General features: G+C 39.4%; 1 protein-coding gene and 1 long non-coding RNA gene across 3 annotated transcripts in view; one reads left to right on the top strand and one right to left on the bottom strand.

Annotated features, from left to right (window-relative positions):
* Positions 1–17891, top strand: part of LOC111948779 (uncharacterized) — a 360906-nt gene that overhangs the window by 265261 nt on the left and 77754 nt on the right. The gene's annotated exons all lie outside the window — the stretch shown is intronic.
* LOC144989494 (uncharacterized) lies at positions 1096–12529 on the bottom strand. The gene is made up of 4 exons (XR_013653729.1): positions 8566–12529; positions 2611–2728; positions 1293–1360; positions 1096–1210 (listed from the first exon to the last, which is right to left on the bottom strand). It is a non-coding gene; the product is annotated as an uncharacterized LOC144989494 (long non-coding RNA).

Below are 17891 nucleotides of genomic sequence, written 5' to 3' on the forward strand. Positions count from 1 at the left end.
GTCCATAAATATTGGGACAGAGACTTCACAGCGCAAAAGCCCCCAGAACCAGGAGATATATTTGTCTGGATATCCTCAGAATTACCCCATACCTTGTGATATCTACGGTGGATACTCTCCGGACATGACTGTTTCTAAGTTCATGTCTATGTTCATATGCTCCATATCAACTCCGAGTATGGGACACTTTTCTTCTGATAGAATCTGGAGATGAGATTCTAGATATGAGATGCGTCACTAGTGATATGCAAGGTCAGGATATTTCCAGATTCTATCCATGTCAAATCTGTTGATATCTGATGTTTGTATATCAGTCATATCTGATGTTAGGATTTGGAACATATGGCCAGCAGACATATCTGAAGAACAAACACCAGTGATATCCGAGGTCAGGATATTTCAAGATACCAGTCATCTCAAAAATATATATAAAAATTAAAGGTGACAGAAAACCGGTATTACTCAAAAATATTTTATTACAAAATAAATAAATAAGTCAAAAACCACAGACAAACATGTATCCTTTTTTTTTCTTCTGCCAGATAGCAGCTCTTGACTGGTGGTAGGTTTCTTTCAGTAAAGCCAGCTGAGTGTCTAATGCGTAATTTTGGCTCAATTCCACTCTTCCGGTTTTCATCCCAGGCTTTTTGGCATTTCAGCATCACCCTGGTTAGCCTAGTGAAGCGCCACTTTGGCGAGGCTTGATAATAAGATGGTTTGTCCTCGTCACTTTCCTCGTCGCTGACATAGTTTGCATTGGCTCCTTTTATATATGACAGATCCTCTAGATTGAGAATCTTCTCATAAATTTTGAGCCTCTTTTTGAAGAGCTGTGGACCAACAGGAAAGGAAAATATTATTTTAATTAGAGGAATATTCAAAATGTGCCATGCAGTGTCACAGTGGCTTATCTTAATTATCCATTGTCAATGCTACATCGTTATTGTAACTTAGTGTTTGATCTTAAGACATGGAAACACTAAATGAGCTGTCCATCACACTAATACAATTGCCATCCTATCCCAAAAATCTCTGAAAAGATAGTAACACTGAATACTTGACATTGAGTCTCTCGCATTATCTCTAACTTATGGCGAGTTTTGTAAATCCAACTTCATGTTGGTGCTTACTTCTAACTTGGTGGAAACTCCAATTTGGTTCCACATCTTTCACTGCTGCCGTCATCTCCTCATTGTGCGGTGTTCTGAAGCTAAAAAAAAAAAAGACAATATTTTATAACTGACTGGAGTTCTTGTCAAGTTTCCTAAAACAACAGTGAGAAACAAACATACTTGTCATCTGCCCGGACCTTCCACTGGAGCTGCTCTCTGAGGTTCTTGTGTATGTGATGGACAAGAATCTGAAAGAAAGAAGAAGTCTGTTAGGTTACAGTAACATTGCTGTTCTGGCCAATGTTCTAGAATACAGGCACCGGCCCAACACAAAACCCCCCAGCAGCCGAGTGGCAAACTCAAGAACGCACGTAGCTTATAATGGAAATGAATAAAATGGAAATTAATAATCAGCACACAGTATTTTTTATTAAACACATAAACAAAGAACAACTAACTAACTAAATAGTTGTTGTAGAGTGAATATGTGTATGTGCTGAAACCCTGGTGTGTCAGCAGGGGGGTGTATAAGAAGGAGGGAGCGCGTGCAGCGAAAGAGTGTTGGGGGTGCGGTTCATGTTATGGATGGAGTGAAGGAGAACAGTAATAATAGAACGTTTACCCCAGAAGAAGGCTGATTGGTTCTTTATTAACCCACGCTGAGGGTCAGAACGGGGAGGTGAACCCCAAAGGAAGATCCGCCAACGTTTTCCGACGACTGTCAGAAAGAGAAAAGTCATCGCAGGAAAGGTTCAACATAGGCTAAACATGAACAACCTTTTTTAAAGTGCAAAAAAAGTGAACACGTGTTTGTCTGTTTGGCTGCTTTAGTGGCTCGTGCTGCTGCTTTTATTTGTCCGTCTTCGTGTTGCGTGACCGGAACACCACACGTTTACCTTGTCAGCTTTCAGTGAGGATCTTAACGGGGGACGATGTTTCCTGCCGCACTGAATTCCTGCTCCCATGGAGATACACAGGCCCACGGCGGTCGCTGCAGCGGGGGAATCGGGAGGGAGTGACGCCACGGCCGCCCCCAACACCTAAAAGAAACCTAATTGACATGGTGCACAGGGTGTCCAACATTAGTCCATAACCGCACGAGAATACGCAATAATTAGCAAAGAGGAATATGTTTATAGTTCAAATCACCATATGCAGTCCTGTAACTTCAAATAAATAAATCAAAGTGTGGGTCAGCGGTGATGACGTCCCGTGGGTGATGATGCGGTTTTACGGTCTGACACCGAATCCCAGGAGAAGCTACTAGGCTGCGCGGATGATCCATGATCCATACGGATCACAGGCCCCGGTTCTACGTGTGCAGCGGACCCCCCCCCCCCCCCTCCACACACTTCATTGAATCTGTACGGTCACGTCCTCTGCTGTTTACCCCGTTAAAGTCGCTGCTCGACGTGATGACGTTTCTGGGTTACTTGAAGTTTTATACAAAAGCGAAGTTTTTCAGCACAAAATAGTTATACACACTGAAGATACGTACAGAAACTTCGAGGGGGGGGGGGGTCGTATCCGGTTTCCTTGTAGCTTCTTCTTGGTTTTTCCCACGTCGTCCAGCCTCTGTGATTCTGTTTATATTGCTTCAGATGAATGCTCCTTTCCTGAAAAAAGGGAAGGATGTGGGTTATTTTTGCTATTTAAAATGGCCCCCGGAATTGCTTAAATATAACCCCGTAGCATCCAAGCCCCGAATATAAACATGCCCATTAGATCAAAAGTTTTACCTGGGGCCTGTTGCACAAAAGTAGGATAAGGGATTAAGCCAGGATATCTTGGTGATCCTGGCTCAATTGATCCCCAATCCGGTTGCACTAAAGCTGGATAGGGGGCAGGAGGATATGTTATGGTATAAGTTACCATGGAGATTTATTCTGTGGAGCTAGCCTGCTCCAGGCCAGGCTAAATTCCAGGATCTATTTAATCTCATCCCTAATGTCAGTCAGCAGTTGCCACAAATGGAAACCAATAGATATTTCACTGCTCACTGTACATTGTTATCACATATAACTAGACCCACTGTCATTATTTAAACGTTTGTGATCATTAATTTCAATCATTTTGGATAAATAATGAGTTTTAGATGATGTTGCTATCATTAGATAATTTACAGTTTCCCATAAACTATAAGGCTATATGTAAAATGATAGAACATTAGGGTCACAGAGGGAAAAAAAGACAAGTCATAATATTGTAACCAGTTGTTTTAAAGGAGGACAGTTGTTAAAATGACAGATGTGGGGCATTTCCTGAAATTGTCCTTCAGTATGGTTTCATAAACGAAGACATGCTGATGTGCCAGAATATGAAGTATCACATTGTCATAACTATCAAAACTGTAAAAAGAATATGTTGCTTTTCTGCAGAAAGAACCAGCCTCTTAAATTTATGACTTTATCCTTTTTCCTCAGTGGGGCCCTAGTACTCTGTCATATAAAATAATACACATTCAATATGAATATAGAAACACAATGTGTAACATTATGTTCCTTTATTAAATAAGGACAAAACAAAGCAGGTAAACTACACTCAAGAAACGTTCACTTTGAATAAACATAAAAAAAAATATGGAAATGATTTCCACATGATTAGATAGCGTTACTTGAACAAAAATGAATCATATTGATCCAACTTAATGTACTTAGGTTCAAACTAATAAATTTAAGTTGATTCAATCTAAATACTACAGTTGGACCCAACTTTAAATTAATATTGTTGCTCACTCTCAAAAGAAAGAAGTTGATCTAACTTAATTGAATCCCTTCAATTGGTCACACCTCATTAAATTAAGTTTATTCAACTTAAATTTGTATGACTACCCAACACAGTTTATGTTGATATAACTACATATACATCTGACATTGATAATGTTTTCCAAAGTTACAACCAATGGGTCTTTTAATTTTCACAGCTAAGACATGAATTATGCAGCAAAGTCCCACATCACAAGACAGGAGCTCAAATAATGTGAATTCTGTCTTAAGTTTTGTAACATTAACACTTTGCCGCACAAAGGGGTTGGTCATCATCCTCTCCCCCACTCTTAACTCGTGGTGCAGAAAAATAAATAAACATAACAGCTTAAATCACTAGTTAAAACATAATAAAACAGCTAGACAATAAAACCCATGGACAAAAACTCACACTTAGACCCTAATCTGCCCAGATAGACAAAGAAAATGGTATCCCACAATTCCTTGCGATTACTAATGTATCTAATTAAATGGTATCATGTTGGATCAACATGATTGAAATTAGTAACTTTTAAATGGATTATTTTGATGTACGATCGACATGATTATTCACGTATGATTTACAAACATAACATTTTCTGGTTGAAATGACAAGTTACATTTTCTTAAAATTAATTGGCTGGTAATTATGGCCCGCAGCAGCAGTCACTGACTACAAGGACCATATTGTTTTCGCAGTTGGAACGACTTCGCCGCCTTTCAGCGAGAATGTCACCCCCGCCGCATGCTCGAAAAGTCACCAAAACGTGCACACACCTGGGATAAATTGTAAATGAATTTTCCACAAAGTCAACGTCACCCCCCCGAAGACGATGACATCACGGCCAGCGATCCCGTCAAAAAAATGAATGGGCCGAAAATCGCGTATGGGGCCGAACAAAATGTACTTCAAAATACAGTCACGAAACCAAAACACACTTGTCGGGGATATCCCAAAGATGTTTTGAAATCATTATGGGACGGCCACACGATCTACGGCTTGGCGGCCGTTCTGTGGCGAACTCAGATAAATGGCAATTTTCGTGTTTTTTGACAATATGGGAAAACGACACGTTCGAGTGATTTTCATGAAATCGCACACACATGCCTAGACCATGATTCTACAATAACCAAAGAAGTTTCGTTGACCTTTGACCTTGGCAAGGAGCGCCCATCTTGAATTTTACAAAAAAAGCACCTTTAGTAACGGATACAACTGAAAACTCGTCCTAGGGATTTTTATCGATCTTCTTGAAACTCGGGCATCAATGGCAAGCTACTGTGGACAAAATGTTGGAATTAGAAATTGTAGAATTTGAACGGCGTGCGCATGGCGAATTCGCAACTGTGATCTGTGGCGGGGTCTATTTGAGTGAACCGTGAGCGCGCACCTATCAAGGATTGGTTTCACCTGGCTTAATGAATCCGTGTCTGCTCATCCTGGCTTGGTCTTTGTGCAACCAATTAAGCCTGGGCGCACATGTTTTGGCTTCATTGAGCTCAGTTTAGTCATTTATCCAGGATGTCTTAATTCTACTTTTGTGCAACAGGCCCCTGAACTTATCGGCTCGGCCGGGTCACTGCCGCAGAATCCCGGATCCTTTGAGGTCTGGTTGCTGTGAGGACGCGGTCGGCCTCGCTTACTAGAAGGTGTGCGCGCAACACAGTCCTCCATGGTCCTACGGTCAACTTTTATTCTTTTTTTCCGTCTTCATCTTCGGACCTACCACTGCCATTGTTTTCAAACAGATTACGTCATGGCGGTGTGGAGTGCTGTAACTCAACAGCTGATTGGTCGCGTTGCAGAATGTGACCAATCAAATTTCACTTTACTGGAGTCTGGGTAACACGTCACGGTTGTTCGTTCTCCTCGTGGTATATTGCTGCTTCGAGCATTTTTTTGTTTTGTATGTTGCATTTGTTCAATAAAAAATATATATATATATATATATATATATATATATATATATATATATATATATATATATATATTGCGGCTTCGAAACTACTGAAGACGTTTTGATCCCGGCAGTATTTTGGGAAGAGGCTGGAGTGTGACCCAACAATCTATGATAAATAAAAAAATGAAAGAAGTTTCTTTTAAAATCATTCACAAAATTTTCCCCCACTAACCAATTCATGCTAAGATACATAAAAAAATTGATCCTAACTGTCCTTTTTGCAAAGAGCATCCAAAAGCAATTAACCATCTTTTTTGGAATTGTACTGAAATTAGAATTTTTTCTGTTTACAATTTATCAGAAATTATATTCACCCCTACTTCACTCTGAAATTTGAATATATAATTGTTGGCTTGTATAATAAAAACTTTGACTCAAATAAAAACTAATAATTAATCTTATTATTATATTTGGCAAATAGTATATTCATAAATGCTAATTTTATTCATCTTCTACCCCCCCCCCCCCTTGTTAATCAAACAAATTGAAATGTATCTCCGCAACATCTCTAAAAGCCTTAAGAAAGCTGTTTGTATGAAAGTTGTGGAAACCTGAATGTTTTTGTGTAAAATGCATGTAAGATGTATGCTCTCCTGGCTGTACTTACATTTTGTACAATAAAGTAAAAAAACTGTCTTCACCCACTCCCTGAAAACATTTAAGCCACTAAACAGAGCAGCAGTTATCATTGATTTCTTACTAAAAATGATCCTAAAGTTTTTTAAAAGGTTTCTTATGTCTTTTAATATGTGATACTGTTTTACAAAACATCACAAAAGACTTTTCTGCCACTTGATACATGCTCAGGGAGAAATTGGCTGTTGAAAATGTCAAAAGTTGTTGTATGCCCGAAGTGCCACTGTATTAATCAAACTTGGGTTGCCTTGTCGATACTTTTCACACCTGTTTTTAAACAATTGTGGGAAAATATAAGTGCAGAGCAAACTCAGCATTACAGATCAGTAATTCATGTGTGTCACAATGTGTAATTCAAATTTGTCACAAACAATATATGTCTGGAAAATATATGTGCTTTTGAAGTATCTTGTGCACATAAATTGCTAGGCATGGCACTTATCAAACAAGTGATACATTTAATATCCAGAGACAATACATGTCCTAATGCAGTATCGCCTTTGCACACATCACAAAATACGGTGTAGGTACCAAAACCGTTCGGCCTGGAACTTCCATTCGGGGTCCTTTCGATTGAGTATGACGTCACACTACGACATCTGCCTGGGCTCTACGTATTTTCATTTCACGTTCCCTATTGTAACCTAAAGGAGTTTTCCCTCATAAATTGTGTCTGACAATGTTCTTTGTCATTTTTATAAAGACATGTTGTCACAATCCGCTCATTATTCCAGTTTAAGTTCAGCTGTGGCTGACAATTTTGTCTGCACGGCTAAATGTTGCACTTCCGGGTCCGTTCTGTCAATAATAAAGCAATGGGTTCACAGATTAAAAAAACTATAAGAGAACATGAATTCAATAATAATCATAACAATAATAAAGGCACGTTTCGAATACAATCTCGCTCTATCTCGCAGCTCTGTTCGTTTACAACAGACGTCATAATATTTTCTTCTATGGTAGTATAAAATTGTCCAGACCAATCACTGTTTGACACGTCATCAGACCAACATACAGCCAATCACATAATGTGACGTCAGCACTAGTCAAAGGACCCCGAACGGAAGTTCCAGGCCGAACGGTTATGGTACCTACAGCGGCAATGGTAATTACGGAGGATATGCACCAGAAATGCTTCAACACTTAGATAAGTACAGATACTACAGGATATTTACCTTCTTCAGTATCTTTACTCCAGATATTTCCAGATTTGACTTCAGGTCATATTCGGAACTTGGATATGACCAAAATAAGACACAACCAGTATCTTCTGCCCGGATATCTTCAGATATGCTGCATGTCTGGATATGCACCAGAAATGCTTCAACACTAAGATAAGAATACACTACAGATACTACAGGATATTTACCTTTTTCAGTATCTTTACTCCAGATATTTCCAGATTTGACTTCAGGTCATATTCGGAACTTGGACATGACCAAAATAAGACACAACCAGTATCTTCTGCCCGGATATCTTCAGATATGCTGCATGTTTGGATATGCACCAGAGATGCTTCAACACTTAGATAAGTATACACTACAGATACTACATGATATTTATCTTCTTCAGTATCTTAACTCCAGATATTTCCAGATTTGACTTCAGGTCATATTCGGAACTTGGATATGAGCAAAATAAGATACAACCAGTATCTTCTGCCCGGATATCTTCAGATATGCTTCATGTCTGGATATGCATCAGAAATGCTCCAGATTCTTTATATATTTAAGAAAGTATCGCCAACAGATATTTACCGATTCTGTCTCTTTTCGCGCAGTGCTCATTGTCAGCATTTGTGGATTTGAATCGAAGATGTGTTCCGCCACGGCTAATGTTTTTAGCACATATTGGCCTAATGCTAACCCTTCTTGCAGCCAAGAAAGAAGCACTGGCCGCACGGATTTAAAAATCACGAGCGAGCAGGCCCTTAATTAGAGCTGTGACGGTGCCGGATTTTTGATCACTGCTGTGATGCACCACCAGGGGGCGCTGTGTCGCGGTTAACCACAGCCGCCAACCCCCCCCCCCCCCCCCCCCCCCCCCCCCCCCCCCCCAAAAAAAAAAAAAAAAAACACAAAATCCCCCAGCGGCTGCATCAGAAATACATACAATTACAACGAAGTATTCTTTATTGGGAGCCGGTTTAGCTCATGCTGGATTGCGGCGCCTTCCGTCCGTGAAACCAGGGTTCGACTCCGGGCTGCTCCCTGTTCCCTTCTCTACTTCTTTGGCGGTCCCAAGCCCGGTTGCTTTGAGAGGGTTGCGTCACGAAGGGCATCCGGCGTAAAACGTTGCCAAGTTTACCATGCGACTCGTTCGCTGTGGCGACCCCTGATGGAAAAAGCCAAAAGAGAAACAACAACAACAACAACGAAGTATTCTTTATTAACAAATAACAGTAACAACTAACTACTACCTATTGAACTAATGAACCAACTATGTTGTAGATTGACTGTGTAGGACTAGAAGGAAGAAGCGCGCACACTCGACGTGTGTTAGGGGTGCGTGTTGATTCTTCACCACATGTGAGGCTTCACCTGTGCTCTCTGGTACAGACATCTTCTCAGAATATTATCTATTGCCCAGTAATAAACAGACTGCAGACACTTTGTCACCTTCCTGGCAGCCATGATGCCTGACACCCATGAAGAACGCGGGGCAGGAGGCTCCGCGTTAACAAAACATGTAGTGATATTCATGGAAATCTAACAGCCCGCGTTCATGTTCGAGAGACTGATATAAAACCCCCCCCAACACAAATCCTCCCGGGCGGCCGTGTCGCGCACTTAAGAACGCACGCAGCTTAATGGAAATAAACAATTAGAACGCAGTAAATTTGTCGTACTTCCTCGCAAGACAGAAACTTCTTTTGTAGAATCAGGATGTGTGTGTGCTTCTACGACAGCCCCGCGCGCGCAGGCGGTGGGACGAGGAGAGAAGGAGAAGACTGATAAAAGGTTTCCCATAGAAACCCTTGAAGTCTGAACACAGGACTAGCAGAGAAAGTAAATTATCAGCAAAGATGAATGTGTTTAATGTGTTTATTATAGTTCCAATTAGGGCTGCGCGATATGAGCTAAACTTGCGATATGCGATATGAGTGATCAATGTTGCGATAACGATATTATTTGCGGTATATAAACAAATAGCAAAACAACCAAAAACATCATTACCATTTCATTGCAACCGTTTAAAAATTATACTCCAAATGACCCTCGTTGACGTAGGAGGCAAATCTCTAACATAAAAAGGCTCATTTGATTGGTCAACAACGTGAAAGGGTCCATCCAATTGGTCAAATTCCTAAATGAATTTATTTGATTCGTTAAATGCTTCAAGCTGCCATAAGATTGTTGTAGCAGATTTAAGGTAACCATTTATTGCGATTTTTTGCTGACTTTTGCGATACGGAAATTGCACTGCTTGATATTGCAATAACGATAAATTTGCGGAATATTGTGCAGGCCTAGTTCCAATCATGCACCATATGCAAAACGTAAAAAAAATAAAATAAACTTTCAAAATAAAAGTGCGGTGATGCAGTGATGACCTCATCTCCGCGGTGGTGATGCGGTGATGCAGTTATCGTCACAGCTCTACCCTTAATAATAATAATCATAACAGTAATAAAAGCACATTTAGAAGATCGTCTCCTGCAGGTTCCTGCTGATTTTGCTGTTCCAGGACAGCTACAGCCCCATGAACAGCACTAACAGATTTCACCATGCTAAACTTTTGGCGTTTGCTGGTTGGACTAACACACACTGACATCATCCCCCCTCATCCCCTCTTGAAATGCTAACTGGAATTGAGTTTTGCAACACTATTCGCAGGGTGGATGTGACAACATAAATCCCCTCTTTGCCTTTTGGTTTTATTTATGACACAGAATAAGCGGTTTTTAAGTAGAAAATGAAAAAGTATTTTGAAGGATTGTTTTTTTTAATTTAATTTTGAGTCATTTGATGCAGTTACATTGTGAAAATGAAAAAGCATTTCTGTTAATCCATTATAATTTTCAAATTAGACATTTCTAACTGAATTTTGCTACACATTAACTAAAGAACTTTTTGAAAATGAAATTTCAAATATACGGAGCCCATGTCCTGACATAAAAAAACTAAAATACATCTCGTTCCCACAGATTATCTTTTTCCCACAAGATAATATTCTGTTCCCACGAGATAATATTCTGTTCCCTCGAAATGATTCATTTGTACGAACGAAATATTTAAGTCGTGTGAACGGAATATTTATTCACGTCATAAGTCATTCATAAACATAAATATGCTCTCCGTCCGACCGCAAAAGACGCTTTCAGCGGTAACTTCCATGTCTCTGTGACCCACATTCATTCAAGAAAGGAAAAAGAAAAACAAGAATGATCAATTTATTATTGAATATAAGATTTCTGATACCTCGGCTTGCTGCTTTGCCATATGACTCACCAGACATAGCTCCACCGCAGAGCTCTTTTGCTTGTCATGCCGGCATTCGGGCTGCTGGCTGGCCAGTAGACAGACAGCCAGCTGATATTGTAGTTTAGGGTCGAATACGAATAATAATACTCAGGACTTGTCTTTTATTAACATACTCTTTAGCAGTCGCTTTACATTCGAAGGCTATTGGGCTACATGCTAACTCCTAGCGGATCATTTTTCCTGTTATTCATAGACACGGATGTGAGTAATAGTTGGATTTACAGCAGATATCTTCACATTCACATCCTGGTAGGCTCTCCGACCATCTTGCTGCAAAAGCTGCTTTCTGCCGCTACTTCCGTGTCTCTGTGAGCATTTAATAGGGGTAAAAATAAAAGCAAGAATGATCAATCTATTATTGTCTCGATGAAAATCAGAAAAAATATCATAAGATTAGGCTGGCTGCTTCACCTACCGGACTGGCTGTGAACAATATCCCGTCATGCATCACGCATACCCAAGATGCATCTCGACCAGTCACGGTGTCCCTGTAACTGAAGTGTAACAACAAGACCAATGATTGCAAATTGCAAATTAAAAAAACATAGTGGTCCATGTTTGCATCTTCTGCAGCAGACAGATTTTTTGTCTCTATGTGATCCTGTAATGTCAGCAAAGCTGTGCAGACATCGCTGAAATATGTCATCTCTCTGACTGGAACACCACAGAGCGGGTATCTAGGAACACGAGTCGATTACCAGGGATCAGCCAATGTTTAGATCCCACCCACTTTCACTGATTGACAGACACTCATTCTGCTGGAAAAACTCTTCATGACATAAATAAGTCATTGTGAAAAACAGCAAAGTGAAATAAAAACAAAGCTACTTTGGAAAATATTGATTTAAAAATCAGAGTTTCTGAAAAAAAGACATACAATTATAATAACATTCAACATGATTAAAATGAATATTTTAAAATTCTGTTTTAAAATAATTAACTGATTCTTGAAGCAAAAGGAAATATGTTATAAAATGGCTAATTTAAATTTAGCCATTTTTTTTTTGTCCATGTTGACACATTTTTACCATATCAAATCAAATCAAATCAAACTTTATTTATAAAATAGCGCTTCTCATGCACTTTGTGCAGCTCGAAGCGCTTTAACACTAAAAACAGTAAACACACAACATTACAATAAAAACCCCAACCCACCCTTCACCCTTCCCACTCCCCTCCATTAAACCACATGACCCATGGCTCCCACGTACAATGAAATATGACTATGTAACTGTAAAAGAATGAATGAATAAATAAATAAATAAATAAATAAATAAATAAACAAGTATGGCTTAGCTCTGCTGTGAGGAAACAGTATCTGGGAATCCTTTCATACCAGGAGCCAGCCCGGCCACCGGAACATCGCCACAGTGCCCACCCAGACCGGGACAACACCAGGGTCCCCTTCACAGCCAAAAGCTGTAAAATTAGACCCCTGCCGCCCCAGCAAGGGCAACAACTGCAGCAACAACCGCTGACCAAGCCGGCAATCCCTGGAGGAAAAGATCCCCTCAAGAAACACTGGGGCTAAAATCATAAGATGCTAAAAATTAAAAACATAAAAAAGAAAAAACAAAAAAAAAAAAAAAAAAAAAACATAAAATTGAAAATAAGATCCATAAAATTAAAATAAATACATAAAATAGCCTATACTAAAACTAATAGAATAAATTAGCAGTTAAAATCAACTAAAAGCTAAATTAAAAAGGTGGGTCTTGAGCCTCTTCTTAAAAACCTCTACAGTCTCTGCAGCCCTGAGGCTCTCCGGCAGGCCGTTCCACAGGCGAGGACCGTGATGGCAGAACGAAGCCTCACCATAAGTTTTGGTCCTCACCTTGGGAACAACTAAGAGGCCAGTACCGGAAGACCTCAAGGTCCGCGAGGGCTCATATTTTAAAAGAATATCATTTAAATAAGAAGGCCCAAGACCATAAAAACATTTATAAACCATTAAAAGAATTTTAAAATCATTTTAAAATCAATCCTGAAATGCACAGGGAGCCAATGCAGCGATTTTAAAACCGGTGTAATGTGTTCCCGCCCTCTGGTCCTCGTCAGAACTCGTGCCGCTGAGTTCTGTAGAAGTTGTAAGTTTGAAAGAGACTTTTTGGGTAAACCAGAGAGCAGGGCATTACAATAATCTAAACGACTGAAAATAAAAGCATGCATCAGCACCTCTGTGCTGGCAAGAGAGAGGAATGGGCGGACTCTGGCAATGTTTTTAAGATGATAAAATCCTGTCTTAACGACATTTTTAATGTGTGGGATAAAATTTAGCTCAGTCAAAAAGTACGCCCAGGTTTCTCACACATTGAGAAGGTTTAAAATTATGAAGATGTGGTAAAATCATCTCTCTCTTGTCTTCAGGACCGATGATTAATACTTCAGTTTTGTCCTGGTTGAGCTGTAAGAAATTTTCTGCCATCCACAACTTTATATCTAAAATGCAGTTTAAAAGAGTGTTAACCGGTTCAAGGTCATCAGGAGACACGGCGATGTAAAGCTGTGTATCATCAGCATAGCTGTGAAAGTCAACGCCATGTCTCCTGATGACCTCCCCAAGAGGCAACATATACAAATTAAAAAGTATTGGCCCTAAAATCGACCCCTGGGGAACCCCACAACTTATTTCGTGGATTCTTGAAGAGCACGTATCCATACTCACATAAAAGTGTCGATCTGTCAGGTAAGAGTAAAACCACTTAAGAACATTTCCAGAAAGGCCCACTAGACTACTAAGTCTGTCTAATAAAATCTGGTGATCTACTGTATCAAAAGCGGCACTAAGATCCAGCAGCACCAGAACAGAAAGTTTCTGTGAGTCGTAGTTTAATCTAAGATCATTAACGATCTTTAAAAGAGCCGTCTCTGTACTATGGCTTTTCCTAAAACCAGACTGATATTTTTCTAAAATTTTTTGGGCATTTAAAAACTCATGCAGTTGAGTAGCGACACTTTTTTCTATTATTTTACTTAAAAATGGTAAGTTGGATACGGGTCTATAGTTATCCAGATTTTTTGGATCTAATTGACTCTTCTTCAGAAGGGGCCTCACCACCGCCGTCTTACAGGCAGAGGGGAAGACCCCCGTCTGAAGAGAGCAATTTACTATATTTAAAAGCTCTGACTCAAAGAATCCATAAAATGTTTTAAAAAGTGAAGTGGGAATGGGATCTAAAAGGCAGGTTGTAGTGTTTACCTGGGATACAACTCGACCAATCATCTCTGCATCAACCAGGACAAAACTCCCCAGTGTTTCTTCTGGTAAAAACAATGCTGGTGGTCTGTTAAGATCAGTGTACTGCATGGATGAAATGTTTGATCTTATGGCATTGATTTTACCCATGAAGTGGTCTGCAAAGTCCTCACATGCAGCATTAGATGATGGCATGGAGGACTTGTTGAAGTCTTTGTTTATTAAAATATCAATTGTTTTAAAAAGAAATTTGGGGTTGTTTTTATTTTCTGAAATGATTTTTGAAAAATAAGAGGTTCTGGCCCGTTTAACTGAGTTATTGTAGATTTTGAGTTGTTCTTTAAAAATGTCTTTGTGAATTATTAATTTCGTCTTCCGGTATTTCCTCTCTGCTCTCCTGAAGTTCTGCTTCAGACCCTTAATGTCGTCAGTCTTCCATGGCATTTTAGGAGTGGCTCTTATTGTTTTCGCTTTGAATGGAGCCACTGCATCTATGGAAGACTGAAGTCTGTTATTAAAATGATCAACAATAAAATCACAGGGTGCAGGTAAAATCTGAGCAGGAGTTTGCTTAAAAACATCAATAAAACTTGCAGCCACTTCAGGAGTTAAATACCGCTTCCTCACAGTTCTCACTGACGCTTCCTGCTGGATTTCACTGGTGACAGTAAAAAACACACAGTAATGGTCTGAGGTGGCTATGTCAACAACAGAGGACACCCCAGTGGACAGACCATAGGTAATGACCAGGTCCAGGGTGTGTCCCCTGTTGTGAGTTGGCTGTGTGACATGCTGCTGAAAGTCCATGCTGTTTAGAAGATTTAAAAACTCACAGGCATAGATATCATCATAATTATCAACATGCAAATTAAAATCACCAGTAATTAAAATCCTATTGTACCTAATATGAAGAGATGATAAAAGTTCTGAAAATTCTTCGATAAAACAGGAAGGAGGGGTTGGTGGTCTGTATACTGTGACAGTTAAAACAGGAGGGTCTCCAAAGACAAAAGCATGATGCTCGAATGAACAATATTTACCAAGTAAAATATTTTCAGATAAAATTCTTTTGTGAGCAATCGATGCTGTACCTCCACCTTTCTTTCCTCCCCTGATTGAAAATAAAAAGTTAAAATTAGGTGGAGAAGCCTCAGTGAGAATAGCTGGTGCATCAGAGCCAAGCCAGGTTTCAGTTAAAAACAAACAGGTTAAATCATGGTCTAAAATCAGATCATTAATGATAAAAGACTTATTTAAAAGGGATCTGACATTTAAAAGAGTCATCTTCATGGTTGTGGGTACAATCTTATGTGTGCATGTCATGGGTTTTGTGACTGATGTGTGAATTGGCCGGAGACATGTAACATGCGAGGCACGTGGATATGAATACAAATGATTTGAATGTCTATTGGTGATGCGGACTGGTATGTGATGCTGTATGGCAGAGAATGATGAGTCAGGGGTGTGGGTGTCCTGGTTCAACCGTCAACTGGATATGGTTTTGAAAGAACGGAGGGTGAGATATGAGCTGCCAGCATCACCTCCAGGCTAACACGCACACATAAACACACCCACCAACACCACCACAGGCAAGTTTTTGACCCTGATTGATGGGGCCCCAGACCTCGGTCCTGGAGATGATTCTAAATAAAATAAATACAATAACAGACATGTGAATGTTTTGATTTTTGATTTGATTTGAAATGGTTTATTTCAAGCAATTAAGTAGAAATAATACACAACAGCAATATAAGCATCAGTTATACATTCATACAGTAACTAATCAAACTTAGGATAATTAGACATTAATAAATATTGCTTGAAAGGGAGTGGGAGGAAGCGAACTTATATAATCCCACCCCGATTATACTGTAACCATTTTATTACATGATTTATCAATATCCGGTTCCCAGTTTTTAATCAGACAGAATTAAAAATCATAAGATATCGATAAAGCACATGACAAAGATGAATTACTTAAGTATTACGTCAAAAATAACTATTTTAGAAATCAACATGGCAAATGCAGATCAATCATCTGAAATATATGCAGATTATGTTACTTATAGCTACGCTAGCAAAGCCATTCATATGAATAAAACATAATACTATATCAGTAAAGCAGACAACACTGTTTCAGGAATTTTCATAGCAAAAATTTCATCAAGTATCAAAAGTTAAAAACATGTGCAAAATTATGCTACATTAGGAAAGATTTTTGAATCAATTTATCAAGTTTTGGAGAAAGTGAAGTAATATTAAAATTCAATCGATTTAACAATTTTCAATAAGTTTTTTAATTTTTTTTTTTTTTTTTTTTTTTTTTTTTTTATAATAAAGAAATGCTCTAGGGGGAAGAGTAAAAAGGGTCCATAACTGTCGATTGTCCAAGGTTGGTATTTCTTCTTTTACTGATAACAGCTGATCTCCTGGGTTCAAAACAGTTTATAGTTCTCTTCGATGTTATGTCTGCAGACATTAGATTCAGGTCCATATCCTTCTTCAGCTGATATCAGCTGCGGTGAAAGTTGAGGTCAAGTTGTCTGCAGGTCAGAACTCTGCTGTTATTCAGGTTACGTCAGACATACAGAGAAAGTGAGGAATCCACGTGTCATATTTCTTGAAATTATTTGGCTCATTGGTTTATTACTCCATGTTGTTTCAGACGACCGTGATCAAACACTTCTCAAAGTCCTTCATGGTGTTGACCACCAGAACCTTGGTCCGGTCCTCTGGACCGAGCGGTTTGACATAAATCCTGCAGCCTTTAACCCAAGTGTTCTCAATCTGCTTACGCTTCCTGAGAAGCCGTGCATGTTTTGAGATTTCAGCATTCCTCCTGGTCAGATGGTCGTTCAGATAAACAGCAGAACCTCTGAGATTTTTGCGTAGATTCATCAGAGCTAGCTTGTGTTTGTGATTCACAAACCTGATGAGGATCGCTGGTTTATCCGTCTCCTTTCTCCTGGGGAGCAGGTGGCAGGTCTCGATGGTATTGAGATCCAGGGAAATCCCTTTAGATGTGAGAAATGAATGTATTTGCTGCTCCAAAGACACAGCACCGATCTCCGTATTGGCACTGCTAGCTACGCTAGCGCTAGCATTAGCAGTGCTAGCTCGAGGCTTGATTGGTACTCCAGTGAGAATGACATTATTCATCCTTACTTGCTGTTCCACATCGTCCAGTCTTTTCTCCAGAATCTCGACCTGGTTTTCTCGCTGCTCGTTTTGAGCCCGAAATCTTAGGAACTCTTCCATCATTTCCCAAAGTGGCGTTAGTTTAGCCGACACTTGTTCCATAAAACTTTTCAGCGTTTCTTGAATAATGTCAAGAGTTTTTTTGAGGTCTTCATATTCCTGGGGTTTCTTCGGGGGCATGGTCAGCTCTCTTTTTTGGAGAAAAATCAACCTTTTAAGTAATTTGAAGATAGTTGTATTCGCAGAGAGGCACGCCACGCGTCCTGCCGTGTAACCCGGAACCGTAACTTTATTAGCAGCATATCACAGCTGGTGTTGTGCTGAAATAAGCCTCAGAGACTGTGTCAAACATTTACTATAGATGCCTGCATCTTTACTGTCAATAATGGCAAGAATCCAAAACATTTTATTTGTTTTCAGACTTTTTTCCTTTTTATAATTTCATATGAAAATAATTAGAGACAGAATCAGGTTAAAAGAACATTTTGTGTCAGTCCCTCTTTCCCCTTTCTAGTACATCTGTCCTATTTATTTCAGCATGATTTAATTTGAGTATTCAG

Source organism: Oryzias latipes, chromosome 2 (genome assembly GCF_053564925.1).
Source record: "Oryzias latipes strain Hd-rR chromosome 2, Olatipes_Hd-rR_3.1".
NCBI classification, from domain to species: domain Eukaryota; kingdom Metazoa; phylum Chordata; class Actinopteri; order Beloniformes; family Adrianichthyidae; genus Oryzias; species Oryzias latipes.